Source organism: Oculina patagonica, chromosome 8, assembly GCF_052425735.1.
Source record: "Oculina patagonica isolate OP01 chromosome 8, crgOcupat, whole genome shotgun sequence".
Taxonomy (NCBI): domain Eukaryota; kingdom Metazoa; phylum Cnidaria; class Anthozoa; order Scleractinia; family Oculinidae; genus Oculina; species Oculina patagonica.
Genome location: NC_135765.1, coordinates 24,744,689 through 24,756,959, shown reverse-complemented (window position 1 = coordinate 24,756,959; position 12,271 = coordinate 24,744,689). Strand labels below are relative to the sequence as shown.

The following is a 12,271-nucleotide window of genomic DNA, read 5'->3' as shown; positions in this document are numbered from 1 at the left end:
GGATCTTGAATTCGTTTAAATTGTTTCTCAAAGATAATTCTTCTTCTGGGCATAAATTATCTTATTTATTATCACCAGGGCCGGCTGCCAATCAAATGGACAGCGCCAGAACATTTGTTCAATGATGCTGACGAGAATAATGTCCGAGTGTCCGAGAAAAGTGACGTGTAAGTAATACATAAAAAAAGGCAAATTTTTCAGCACTTAAGGAAATTAATCTTCTGTGACATTTAAAGAAAAGAGAAATTTTATAATTATGGCATCTACTTTAATGCGTTTTTTTGGGATGGTTGATGATGTATAGGATTTTTCTGACGGAATCAATTATCTGTTCATAGTACTTGTTATTATTGTTTAATTTTCTTCTTTTTTCCTCCTTTTTATATTATTTTTCTGTCACGGGGCCTACAGGCACACAATGTGTGCATTATCACAAAACACAGTTTTACTTTTACCTCAATGACGGAAGGTAAAGCAGCTCCGCTTTGAAGATAGGTTGGTAAAGCAACCGGTGGAGTTGAGCATTCAAAAGCCAGACTGTGATAATACTATACTAATGTTATCGTATTATCTTTTTCTCGACAGATGGTCTTATGGCATTGTTCTGTATGAGATCTTTACATTAGGTGCGATAACTAGTTACGTTAAATACGTAAAAAAGCTATTTAACCCTTTGTAGTCATCTTCCTAACTATTTGTGCCCTAGGGAAAATAGTCGGAATAATACCTTTCAAAAAAAGGGTCGCAGTTTGTTTTCTATTGATAACTACTACTTAATTTGCTCTTTGCATAATTGCAAAATAAAAACTTCTGATTGTTAGCGGCAGCACAACAAAAGACACCATTTGGTATATATTTTCGTACTTGTGACCAGAGTGAATTGTGAATTCGGTAAAAGAATAAAAACATTCTTAATACGAAATTGCTTTGCAGGAGGCCTCCCTTATTCCGGTTGGGGTGAGTGGAAGGTAGTGTATGAGCTGAAGGTCAACAAGTACAGAATGAATCAGCCAGATCATGTCAGTGATGAATTGTAAGTAAAGTAAATTATCGGAAGTCTACCTAATAACTCCTTCTAAGGATTGAACACCATTCCTGACAACTAACTACAGACACAATTGCTGAATTCATCCACAATCAAATTTGTGATACTTGTAAGAATGTATTATTACGAAAGGATACATTAGAGTGAATTCGTGTAACCCGTTTTTTATATGCAAATGCGCCGTGTAATATTTAAATGAGCTGTACAGGAAAACAGAAAATTGCGGACAAATCGTAATTATTTGCATGTGGAAGTCAGGTTAAAATTCAAGCATTTACCAATATGTAAAAACCAAAACAGATAACGGGGCTTAAAATTTATCATGCCTTGAATTGTCTTGCGATTTTAGACAAACATTTTATATTCAACATCCCGTAAAGAAAAACAAATTAAACTTGACTGTAACACAATTCTGCGCGAGCAATCCAATGGGGAGCTTTAGCAAATCACGATGACAAACAACTTTTGTTTAGCAAACAAAAGGTTTAATGAGCAGGAAAATAGCTGTGCACGTGTTCTATTACTCTTGGCAAATTTCTTTCCCATCTTCTGAAAAACAACAATGTGAAATGACTAAATCCTGCGTGATTTGAACCAGACCGCTAATTTTCGATTTAGGTTGAACATGTTCTTGAAGTGCTTAAAGAAAGATACGTCCTGTTTAGAAAGATACTTATTTTCTGTCTAACTATTAAAGTGATTTCTTTGAGGTTTTCTGACCACTCGTGTATTGTTTTATTGTACACAAACATTAGAATATTATACGACTCATTGACATATAAAAAACGGGTTACACGAATTCACTCTATTTAATAAAAAGTAATAAATGTTTCTCCTCAAATCATGGACTAATTTTATTTGAATAATATTTTAATTCAATGACAAAAAAAATCCATGAAGTTTAGTTATTTGTCATAAACAGGTACCAAATAATGTTAGATTGTTGGCGTGACAACCCGGACGATCGTCCTTCCTTTGAACGTCTCCACCAGATAACAACTGGATTCTTGCAGGAAGAGGTAAAAAAGAGATAATAACACAAATGCCGCCATGGCTGGCATTTATGAGATAAAACAAAAGTGTCAGCAAAAAGGCTGCCTTGACTTGCATGCAAGTTGCTTATCAGTTTTGTCGTAGTTAAAACCCCCCAAGAAAGGTCTATTGTTGTATCTGGTGTGCATGCACATGTATACTGAATGTACCATAGGAGGTAGCACGAATATCGTTATACTGTCGTGATAAAGTCGTAAACCGATTCTTATACCTAATCATACCTTTTTGGTACGCTTCGGCGGCATATCAGGCGAGTTTGGTCGCGCCATGGCAATGGCGAGACCAAACGAGCCTGATATGCCGCCGAAGCGTACCAGAAAGGTACGATTCGGTATTTGCCGTACCCAAATTCACCCAAAAATCCGGTGAAATTTTAGTAGTTGGGATGTGTGGCCCGCAAGAAGATTTGTTGTATCTTTTATCAATTTGCTGTTTTGGAAATTTTTTGACTCGTTTGTTTGAAGTTTTATTCTACACATTTTCAAAATCAGTACGCGTCGGCAAACATCGCGCAACTGGCGAGCGTGCAAAAGTTTGGTTTTGGCGGGAAAGTTTTTACTCCCTTTACGACCGGTTAACAACAGCTAAACTTGAAATACGAAGTTCTGTTCTTTTGGTAACACCTCTTTTCTTTTCATCCCACAGTAGCACTATTTCACGTGAAAGTGACCGTGATATTGTGGCATATCAGGTCAGTGACTTAATATCGTAGGATATCAGGACAGTAGATCGTGCTTCTGATTGGCTACTTGCGAATTTGGGTACGGTAAATACACAATACCACGAACAAAAAGTTTAGTTTGCAAGGAATATAGAAAGGTGACAACGATGTTATTTTCTATTATCACGAGTGTGGGAAAAAAGAGTCCTTGACGGGAATCGCGAGCCCATAACCTTTTGCAAACCGGTCAGATGCTCTAACCATGACCTACATGGCAAGCTTGGTCATTAATAAAGATTCATGTGTGGCGCACGCACTGCATGCTGCAATGTCCCCTAAGAGGAAAGGAAAAAAATGATGGGAATTTTAAGCTCGGTTACTGAAAGTTTTTAGTTTTGGTGATAATTCAAATATGGCTTTAAGCTATATATGTACGTGTGTCTCGCAGCAGCCAACTAGGCTGTGACTGATCTATTTGCCTATCATCACTTTCAATATTTTTTCCAGCACTATCTGGATCTGGACATGTCAAAGTACGAAGCAAATCTTTACACAAATGTGGAAGAACTCGATGCTGCTATGGGTCAAGCACACTCTTTGGAGACTCGAGGGCTCTGTGAGGAAATTGCCAACATGCCACCAGAACACCAGGACAGCAGACTGTAGAACTGGTTAACAGCCATCTTCAAAACTAGTTTGTCGCAGAAATACTGTGTTGAAAGCGACAAATAGATAAGAACGAGAAATAGTAGGGAGTTAAATAAGGTTTAAGAAGAATTAAATACAGTCCTATTAGGTAACCTTAGTTTAGAGCGTTTGAAAAAAAAATTTAAGAGGGGCGAGGGCAGAAAAAAACATTTAACTTTAAAGCTTTCCCCTGCTGTTAAAACTGCTTTGTTTGCTGGCAGATTTTAAATAAATGATAGATACACCATTCGAGTTGAACAAAAACTGATGCAAATAGTGTTTTAGTGGACAAAAAAGTCTGAGCTACACCCAGCGTGGTCTCCTTTACATTAGGGGATTTAAAATTCGACTTTCTGACACTTTTATTTGGGAGTCCCGATGGGATCGACTGTCACAGGTCTTTTCTTTATCCAATATATGCTCGTGACTAATTACAAGAAGAGGTTTATCGTAAAGGCTGGTTCTCATATGATCTCCCCGATCGTTTCTATCGCCTCTGTCGCTTCAAAAAGTTTGCTTTCGATCGGGGCGATCATATGAGACTATAACAGAGACCATCGCTAACGTCTGCAACGATTGGGGCGATCACGAGCGCTTCGATCGCTCATGTTCTATCCGGGCGATCGGTCGCAGACCGCGGCGATCGCAAACGATTAAATGAGAACTACTTTCACACAGGAAGACGATCGAAGCGATCCAAACTGTCCCATGGTGCATCAATATTACCCAGAACTACGTTTCCGTTTGGCCTCTCTCTCCCTCTTTCGCTGTAAAACGGCAATACCGATAAGAATGGAGACCACGAGGTTTGCTCTTGCATCGAAGGCTGCCATAAGCGATATCGGAGTTTTGAAAAAAAAAACACACGTGCGTCAATCGGTATAAAATCGATTGGAATGTTCATATGCCGAAACAAAGAAAAGATCAGGAGTTATTATCTTGTTTGTATCTCGAATATCTACATTTTTACTTTCATGAACATTGAATGTTATACCGACTTACGCACGAGGTCTTTGTGATTGTTTCATTATGTTGAGTTTGGCGCCAAAATAATTGTTTTGGACCAAGGCTTTGGCCGGGCACTTTGCATATACCGGACGATCGGGACAATCATATGAGAACCCCCTGATCGCTTCCAATCGCTTTGATAGCCTACGATCGTGTCAGTTTCTGCAAACGATCGATGCCATAGTGGACGCAAGTTGAAAACGCGTTTACTTGCGTCTCCGTTTGGCCTTGACTTGCGTGCACTTGCGTTGACTTACGATGACTTGCATTCACTTTGGTCGAGATCAAATTCAACGCAAGTTTTGCTGCTTACTTCAAATACTGAATTGCAGCGCGCGCAATTGCATTTAAATGGCTTTTTTGACAACTTGCGTGCACTTGCGAGTAAACTTGCGAGTCCGTTTGGCCACCCAACGCAAGTTTGTAAGTAAGTTCAACTTGCATCCACTTGCGTTACCGTTTGGCCAGGGCTTTACGAGATACTAGCGTCTCAGGAATTTGCCAACATAACTTAGAATTTTAATCAAATTCAGATTCGGGACTCAAGAAATTAACTTCGTAGCCAATTTCTATTCCATAAAGTGATCGTGAGCAAGGTTTAAACTACGATATCTTGCGTGGATTGCTGGAATAACAAAATAAGTTATTTGAGTGAAAGTTTAGTCACTGTTGGATTAAAAATAAAATCAGTTACGTCGTTGTAACGAAAATATTGATTGAGGAAATTTCTAAATTAACTTTCACCAACCGTAACAGACCGAGTCGGAGCTCGGCAGGTGAGTCGCCATATTTGTATTTTCATTGCCGTCTTCAGAGTAGCACTTTTTCAACACTAGCAGTTTTGTATTTGCGATTCTTTTATACATTGCTCATGAAGGACAATTTTGGTATCAAAATTGTTTCTATTCTTACTGTTGGTTTGGTATAGTAGACATTTTAATTCACTCTCCGACGGTAAAATGAGCAGCCACTTCTCTTGAAGATAAACCAAACTGCGCATCATTGAAAGCTGAACTAGGTACGCAGTAAAGCGCATGAACAAGGGTTATGCGCAACTTGTGAACTGTTTTTTGCAGGTGACGTAATGTTCTCTTCCTCAATCAACCACTTATACTCAAAAGGTAGTAAAACGGATTCGCATTTTTATGTATACAACTGAGATGTTATTGCGTATTTTTTTTAATTAAAGCAATCCAATAAACTGATATTTAAATAGAAGTATATTGACCACGGACATCTTTCCACTAAAGAAGGATTAATAGTGTGCCCGTGAGAGAACAGGGCAGAACCATGCAACAGGTGATACAGCTCATATCACCGATTTCGCCCAAACTTAGCATAAATGTTGGGTATGGTGAGCTATTTACTATGGCAAAACATCAACTCAAAATATTTTATTCCCTTCAAGTTATGGCACCTTTTGCAAAAATGGCCATTTTTCACTAATTTATGCATATTTAATTAGCTGACTTTGATTGACCAGTTCCACAAGAAAAAAAGACTTCTGAAAATAAAATTCACTGCACTATATTCTGTGGTTATTAGGCTTTAAGTACAATAATTCACTTTAACCGTCAAATTTGATTTCGTCTCCTCAAACGGTCTTTTGGAACCTCAAACGGTCTTTTGGAAGGTACACATTTCGTACTGTTGGAAATAGCCTTTAACTAGTGCCCAATATCTCCCATGAGCAACAACTTATATACATTATTCTTACATGGGTAATGAAGTCCATCATTAAACTTCACAAAAATGCAACAAAATGTCTGGGGACTTCAATATTTTATTAGTATTGAGGAACTAAACACACGTGACTTAACGATTTTTTGCTATTTCATCAAAATTCACCGAAACACAGAAGCCATTTATTTGCCTCAATTTGGCATAAAATCGGTACGAAATAGCTAATCAAGCATAAATCTATAGATAACAATCAAAATATTGGCGAAGAAAAGGCAGTTAGGACATTTTTCGGAGCGTTTTCAGAGCCATATAATTCGGCAATGTTGTGATATAGCAAATGTAAAAACAGCAGCGAAAGATTTTCTTCACAAGCTCGCTCAATTCAACATTTAGGCACATCAAAGTAAAGAAACAAGAAAGTAATACTACATACATGCCACTTATCGACACACAGATGCTTTCTTTTGAAGAATTTGTAAGAACATGTACTGTTGCTTTGAGGCGCGCTGAACTTAGTCAATCCATCGTGGTTCATCCTTCGTGAAAGGTGTAAACAGGTTGTCAATAAAGTCATTCAAAGAGCTGTTCAAAGTTCACGGAAGGACACTTGTCTCAGCCAGTTTGCATGAAATAAATTTAACTGGAAAATAAACAGCCGCCATGTTGAATTTCTACCTTTGAGCCTGCCGTTTCAGTCAGCGGTACGGCTGCTCACTGGGTATCACGCGTCCATCACGCGTGACCACACGCGCGATCATTTGCTTTTCCTCCGCGAGTGTTCGTTGGATGCGTTTGTGATGAAAATGAGAATATTTTCAAATTGTCGTAGGGAAAACAATTTCCTCCGCTACAGCTTGACGTGTTTACCGCAATGTGATGCTGAACGAACTCTAGGGTGCTTACCATTTGTTGGAGAGAACCGGTTGGAATGACCACTGAAAAATGGAACGGCTTCTTTCCAAAATTAGCAAACTAACCGAAATATATGTCGCTTACCATTTGTAGCTCAGTTTCCTGTTATTTCTTTCCGTTGGTGGGAGACCTGAAGGATGGGAGACTAGCCTAAGCTGTTGGGAGTGACGTCGACTTACCCTTTTTGGCAAAATTACTGTTCTAAAAAGTTTAATTGCGTCCCAACTTGTATATATTTTGTCTCCCCTCACAACTAATCACCGTGTCTTAAGGGAAATCAATAGGCTCTTCTATGATTTCTTATGGAACGGCAAAGGCGACAAAGTTAAGAGGGAAGTAATGATTAATGACTATGAAAAAGGCGGCTTAACCCTTAATATGTTGAAATTATTCCTAAGAACGCGTTTTTTATAACCGTTAATCGATTTTCTTGGCCCTACGGTCCAAAAGTTCTCTAAATTCGCTAAAAATGCACTTTCTGACAATGCAGGAAGATTTTGATGAAATTTCCATGGAAAAATGTACAATATTTTTTCTTTGGCGCATGCGCATAAGCCAAAATTTGGATTTTTTTTTTTTTTTTTTTTTTGCTGAACCTTTCCGATTTTTTTCCTTGCTCCTTTCCTTTTCGTTTTTCTCTGCTTTCTTATTCTCTCTATCTTTTACTCTGTGCACTTCTTCTACTGGCCTGAAAAGTTTTGATCTGAATCAATGGAAAACCCTGGAAAGGAGATCATGATCAAGTACGGGTATTTTGGCCTGTTTTAGCACCAATTTTACACCAAAAACTGATCGTGTTTTTTTCGATTAACTCTGTCGGAATGCAGTCAATATTGAAGATGGATAGTCCTGTGGAAAGATCTATCCTAGCTCTATAAGATGCAAATCACAAAAATCTGCTGACGTGTAAATTAGTGACGTCATAAGTGGCAGAATGGCCATTCCTCCAAATCCCGGAATAATCCGCGCTTAGCATGTTAAGGGTTAAAAATGATTGATATTGAATCCTTCAATAAAGGAATGAAAACCATCTGGGTCAAAAAAATATACCGATGTAAACAATCACGGAAAATGGAAATATTTTTTTGACTTAGAACTCCGGAACTACGGTGGCAGAGCCTTTTTCAGCGGCAACCTTAGCAAAAGTGACCTGTCAAAGTATGTCAATTTATCCTATCCATTTATTGTGGAAATCTTAAATATCTGGTCTGAAATCACTTACGAGAATAATACGGACCATTTTTGCTCTCAGAGCCTCTGGCACAACTCCCTTATAAGAATCGATAACAGACCAATCTTCTACAAAAAATGGCAGCAAAAAGGGATTTACAGGGTTTCGCATTTGATGAAAGATTCAAATACTTTCCTATCCTTTGCTGAATTCAAAGATCGGTATGGTATCACTGAAACAAATCATCTTGCTTTTTACGGGCTGTTATCCGCTTTAAAAAAAATCAAAGCACCCTTACACAATAATACAAATATACAATACGAAAGCTTTTATACGAAATTTATGAAAGCAAGTAAGGCAAGCAGACAGGCCTATAAAAAGTTAATTAGTCTTAAACAAAGGTGTCCAACCAATAGTCAAGAAAAATGGGCTACGGATTGCGCCTTTGAAGCCCATGAACCAATAGACTGGAATGCAGCTTACCAGCTATCTTTCCAGTGTACCAAATCTACAAAACTAATTGTATTTCAATTCAAATTGCTGCATAGACGACTGGCGACTAATGATTTTCTTAAAAAAGTAGGAATAAAAGATAACGATCTCTGTAGTTTCTGCAAAACTGAGAAGGAAAGCCTAATTCATCTTTTCTGGTCCTGTAGAGTTGTCTCTACCTTCTGGCAAAACTTTAAGCAACTTCTTGTAAGCCAAAATCTTGCGCTGAGAACATACAACCTTTCTTTAAATATAGTTCTAGGCCTAAGGCCAGACACATCCAAAAATAAACAGAAACTTAATTTTAATTTTCTTGTGGCGAGATATTATATATGGTCCTGTAGGACACGCAACTTATCCCCTGAAATGAAAAATTTCTCTGTCTTTCTGGCATGTTACAACAGCCTCAAAACTGGAGCAGCGTCAAATGATAATCGTTAGAAATCTAAGTGGGTGATAATTATAATTAAACGTATTTAGCAACAAGCAACTGTTGAAAAAAAATGAATGAAAACCCTAAGGCTAACACTGTACGGAAATAATTGTATTTGTAGGTCAACCTTAATAAGTGTTGCACTTTGTTAGTATTGTAAGTAACGTGTATTGTATGTAAGTAGTCTCTTTAATTCATTAATTAGTTAAGTAATACAATGTAACTTAATGTAGTGTAAGTAATGTAAGCAATTGTATTGTAAGTAATTATCCAGTAAGTGATGTAGGTAATTGTCCCGTAAGCAATGTAAGTAAGTGAACTGTAAGTTGTTTTTTTTTCTGTGTTTTGCAAAAGGATGGGAGACTAGAACTGGGAAACCTTACAAATGGTAAGAAAATTTCTGACGTTCCGTCAATCTCCGAAGAGATTTTCCAGAAAAAATACTGTTCCATTTGACTTTAACCGAAACAGAGTTCTTGATTTTTCTGTTCAACGGTCGGCATGCACGGCAACCAAATCAAAATAGTTGTTTATGTTCCAAAATGACGCTAAATGGCGGTATAAAACTGCTCCGACGTCTCGGCAATACTGCCTTTTTGGGGGTGGCACCCTGAAGAAGGCAGTATTGCCGAAACGTCGTCGGAGCAGTTTTATACCGCCATTTAGCGTCATTTTGGAACATAAACAATTATTTTTAGCATAAAAGACACTACACAGTTAAATAAATCAAAATGTCAACGTCTCCCAGTTACTTTCCAGACATTTGTATTTTTTTATTGCTTGTTCAAATTCCCCTCCCCTGGCGGAAATAGTGATTAATACCGCGCATAACGATTACATTTTTTGACCAAATTCCCCTACCCCCGGGGCATAAATGGGAAAAAATGAATAACTCAGCAAAATTGGAGAATAACGTTTACCACGGGATAAATCACTATACGGTGGATAGCGAGGTAGGTTTTGTAATCGTTTCTTGCGCAAGTGCTTTAGTTGGGGGAGCGTCTGTGCTGAACTGAACAAAGTATTCACGTACAAAATGCCTTTAGGGACGCAGTCTATATGGCGCTAGCCTGTTCCAAACTAACCGAACGCCTGGAACAGGCTAATATGGCGCAGCAAATATATACATATATCTATAAAGGTGTGAATGTAGAGAGAGAAAACAACAAAGAATAAAACGGGTTTCCCTCGCGTTGACCTCGAAGAAGACAGAAGACTACCTGTGCTGGTTGAAACATTATATTTTAGCTAATAAGTTTTGCCGTCTTGCGTAGTCCTAGTCTTGCAATAAATTTGTTTAGTTTTAATGCGGGGTTTAAGCTCTCTACAAAAGTCTGCATTCGCTTCTTTGTAACTCACATAGCCACTTAAATTGAGTCGGTGATGAAGAAAATTATCATTTGAAGCCGCAATTCGTCACTTGCAATGTGGGCATTCAGGAGGAAAAATTTGTCCCCATAAAAGCCCTTTTCTAAAACAAATTAATAAAACTGCAGTAATGACGTTTATCGGTAAATGGACAGATGGAGAACTTTGTGGGATCCCGAAAAAGAGAGTGGGTACAAATTCAGTCTCCTAGCTGTCAAAGTGTAATATAATATAGACGATTTGAACAGAAGGAATAGATGTACACAGGCCAGGCTGACAACCTGACCGCCATTTCTTCGAATGTCCATATTCACCCCCTCCCCCACCTCCCAAAAAAGACAGAAACAACAACAACAAAAAAAAAAACAATAAATATACTAGTTTTAACCTGATATAAGATGGAAAAACTTGCTCTGATTATTTAATGGTTTCCGACATTTCAGAGCTCAATTTCAGAGCATCAAAACCGATTGCATCGCATACATTACACTGCATCCAGTGTATTTCTCTTCAACTATTTATCAAAAAAATTCAATGGAGAAGTTGAAAAAAATTCTCACTTTTACAAGAAACGCACACTACTTATAAGGCTAAGATCAAGCCCCGGTTGTTCAGAGGGTAGATAACACCATCCGCTACTTATTCCGACGAAAACAAACATTTGCGGAGGAAAAGCAAATGAACACGCGTGTGTATAGCTGTGTATAGCTGTGTTGGGCTATGTATAGGCGTGTGTAGCTGTGTAGGGCTAGGCTATGTATCCCCTCTATGAACATCCCTATATAGGATTTAGTCAAACAACTATATGATGACTACACTACGTACTTGCCCAAGTGTACGGCTTTACCGCTGACTGAAACGGCAGGCTCAAAGATACAAATACAACATGGCGGCTGTTTATTTTCCAGTTAAATTTATTTCATTCAAACTGGCTGAGACAAGTGTCCTTCCGTGAACTTTAAACAGCTCTTTGAATGACTTTATTGACAACCTGTTTACACCTTTCACGAAGAATGACCCACGATGTATTGGCTAAGTTCATCGCGCCTCAAAGCAACAGTACATGTCAATTGAGATCGATCGAAGGATCGAAGTGCAGCGAGGAAGAACAAATTCTTCAAAAGAAAGCATCTGTGTGTCGATAAGTGGCATGTATGTAGTATTACTTTCTTGTTTCTTAACTTTGATGTGCCTAAATGTTGAATTGAGCGAGCTTTTGAAGAAAATCTTTCGCTGCTATTTTTACATTTACTATCACAACATTGCCGAATTATATGGCTCTGAAAACGCTCCGAAAAATGCCCTAACTGCCAATCTTCGCCAATATTTTGATTGTTTATCTATAGATTTATGCTTCATTAGCTATTTCGTACCGATTTTGTGCCAGATTGAGGCAAATAAATGGCTTCTATGTTTCGGTGAATTTTGATGAAATAGCAAGAAATCGTTAAGTCACGTGTGTTTAGTTCCTCAATACTAATAGACTATTGAAGTCCCCAGACATTTTGTTGCATTTTTGTGAAGTTTAATGATGGACTTCATTACCCATGTAAGAATAATGTATATAAGTTGTTGCTCATGGGAGATATTGGGCACTAGTTAAAGGCTATTTCCAACAGTACGAAATGTGTACCTTCCAAAAGACCGTTTGAGGAGAAGAAATCAAATCAGACGGTTGAAGTGAATTATTGTACTTAAAGCCTAATAACCACAGAATATAATGCAGTGAAATGTATTTTCAGAAGTCTTTTTTTCTTG

At 38.0% G+C, this 12,271-nt stretch overlaps 1 protein-coding gene across 1 annotated transcript in view; it reads left to right on the top strand.

Moving 5' to 3' along the window:
* LOC144663565 (uncharacterized) overlaps positions 1–12,271 on the top strand; it is a 108,718-nt gene that overhangs the window by 69,843 nt on the left and 26,604 nt on the right. The window lies entirely within an intron of this gene.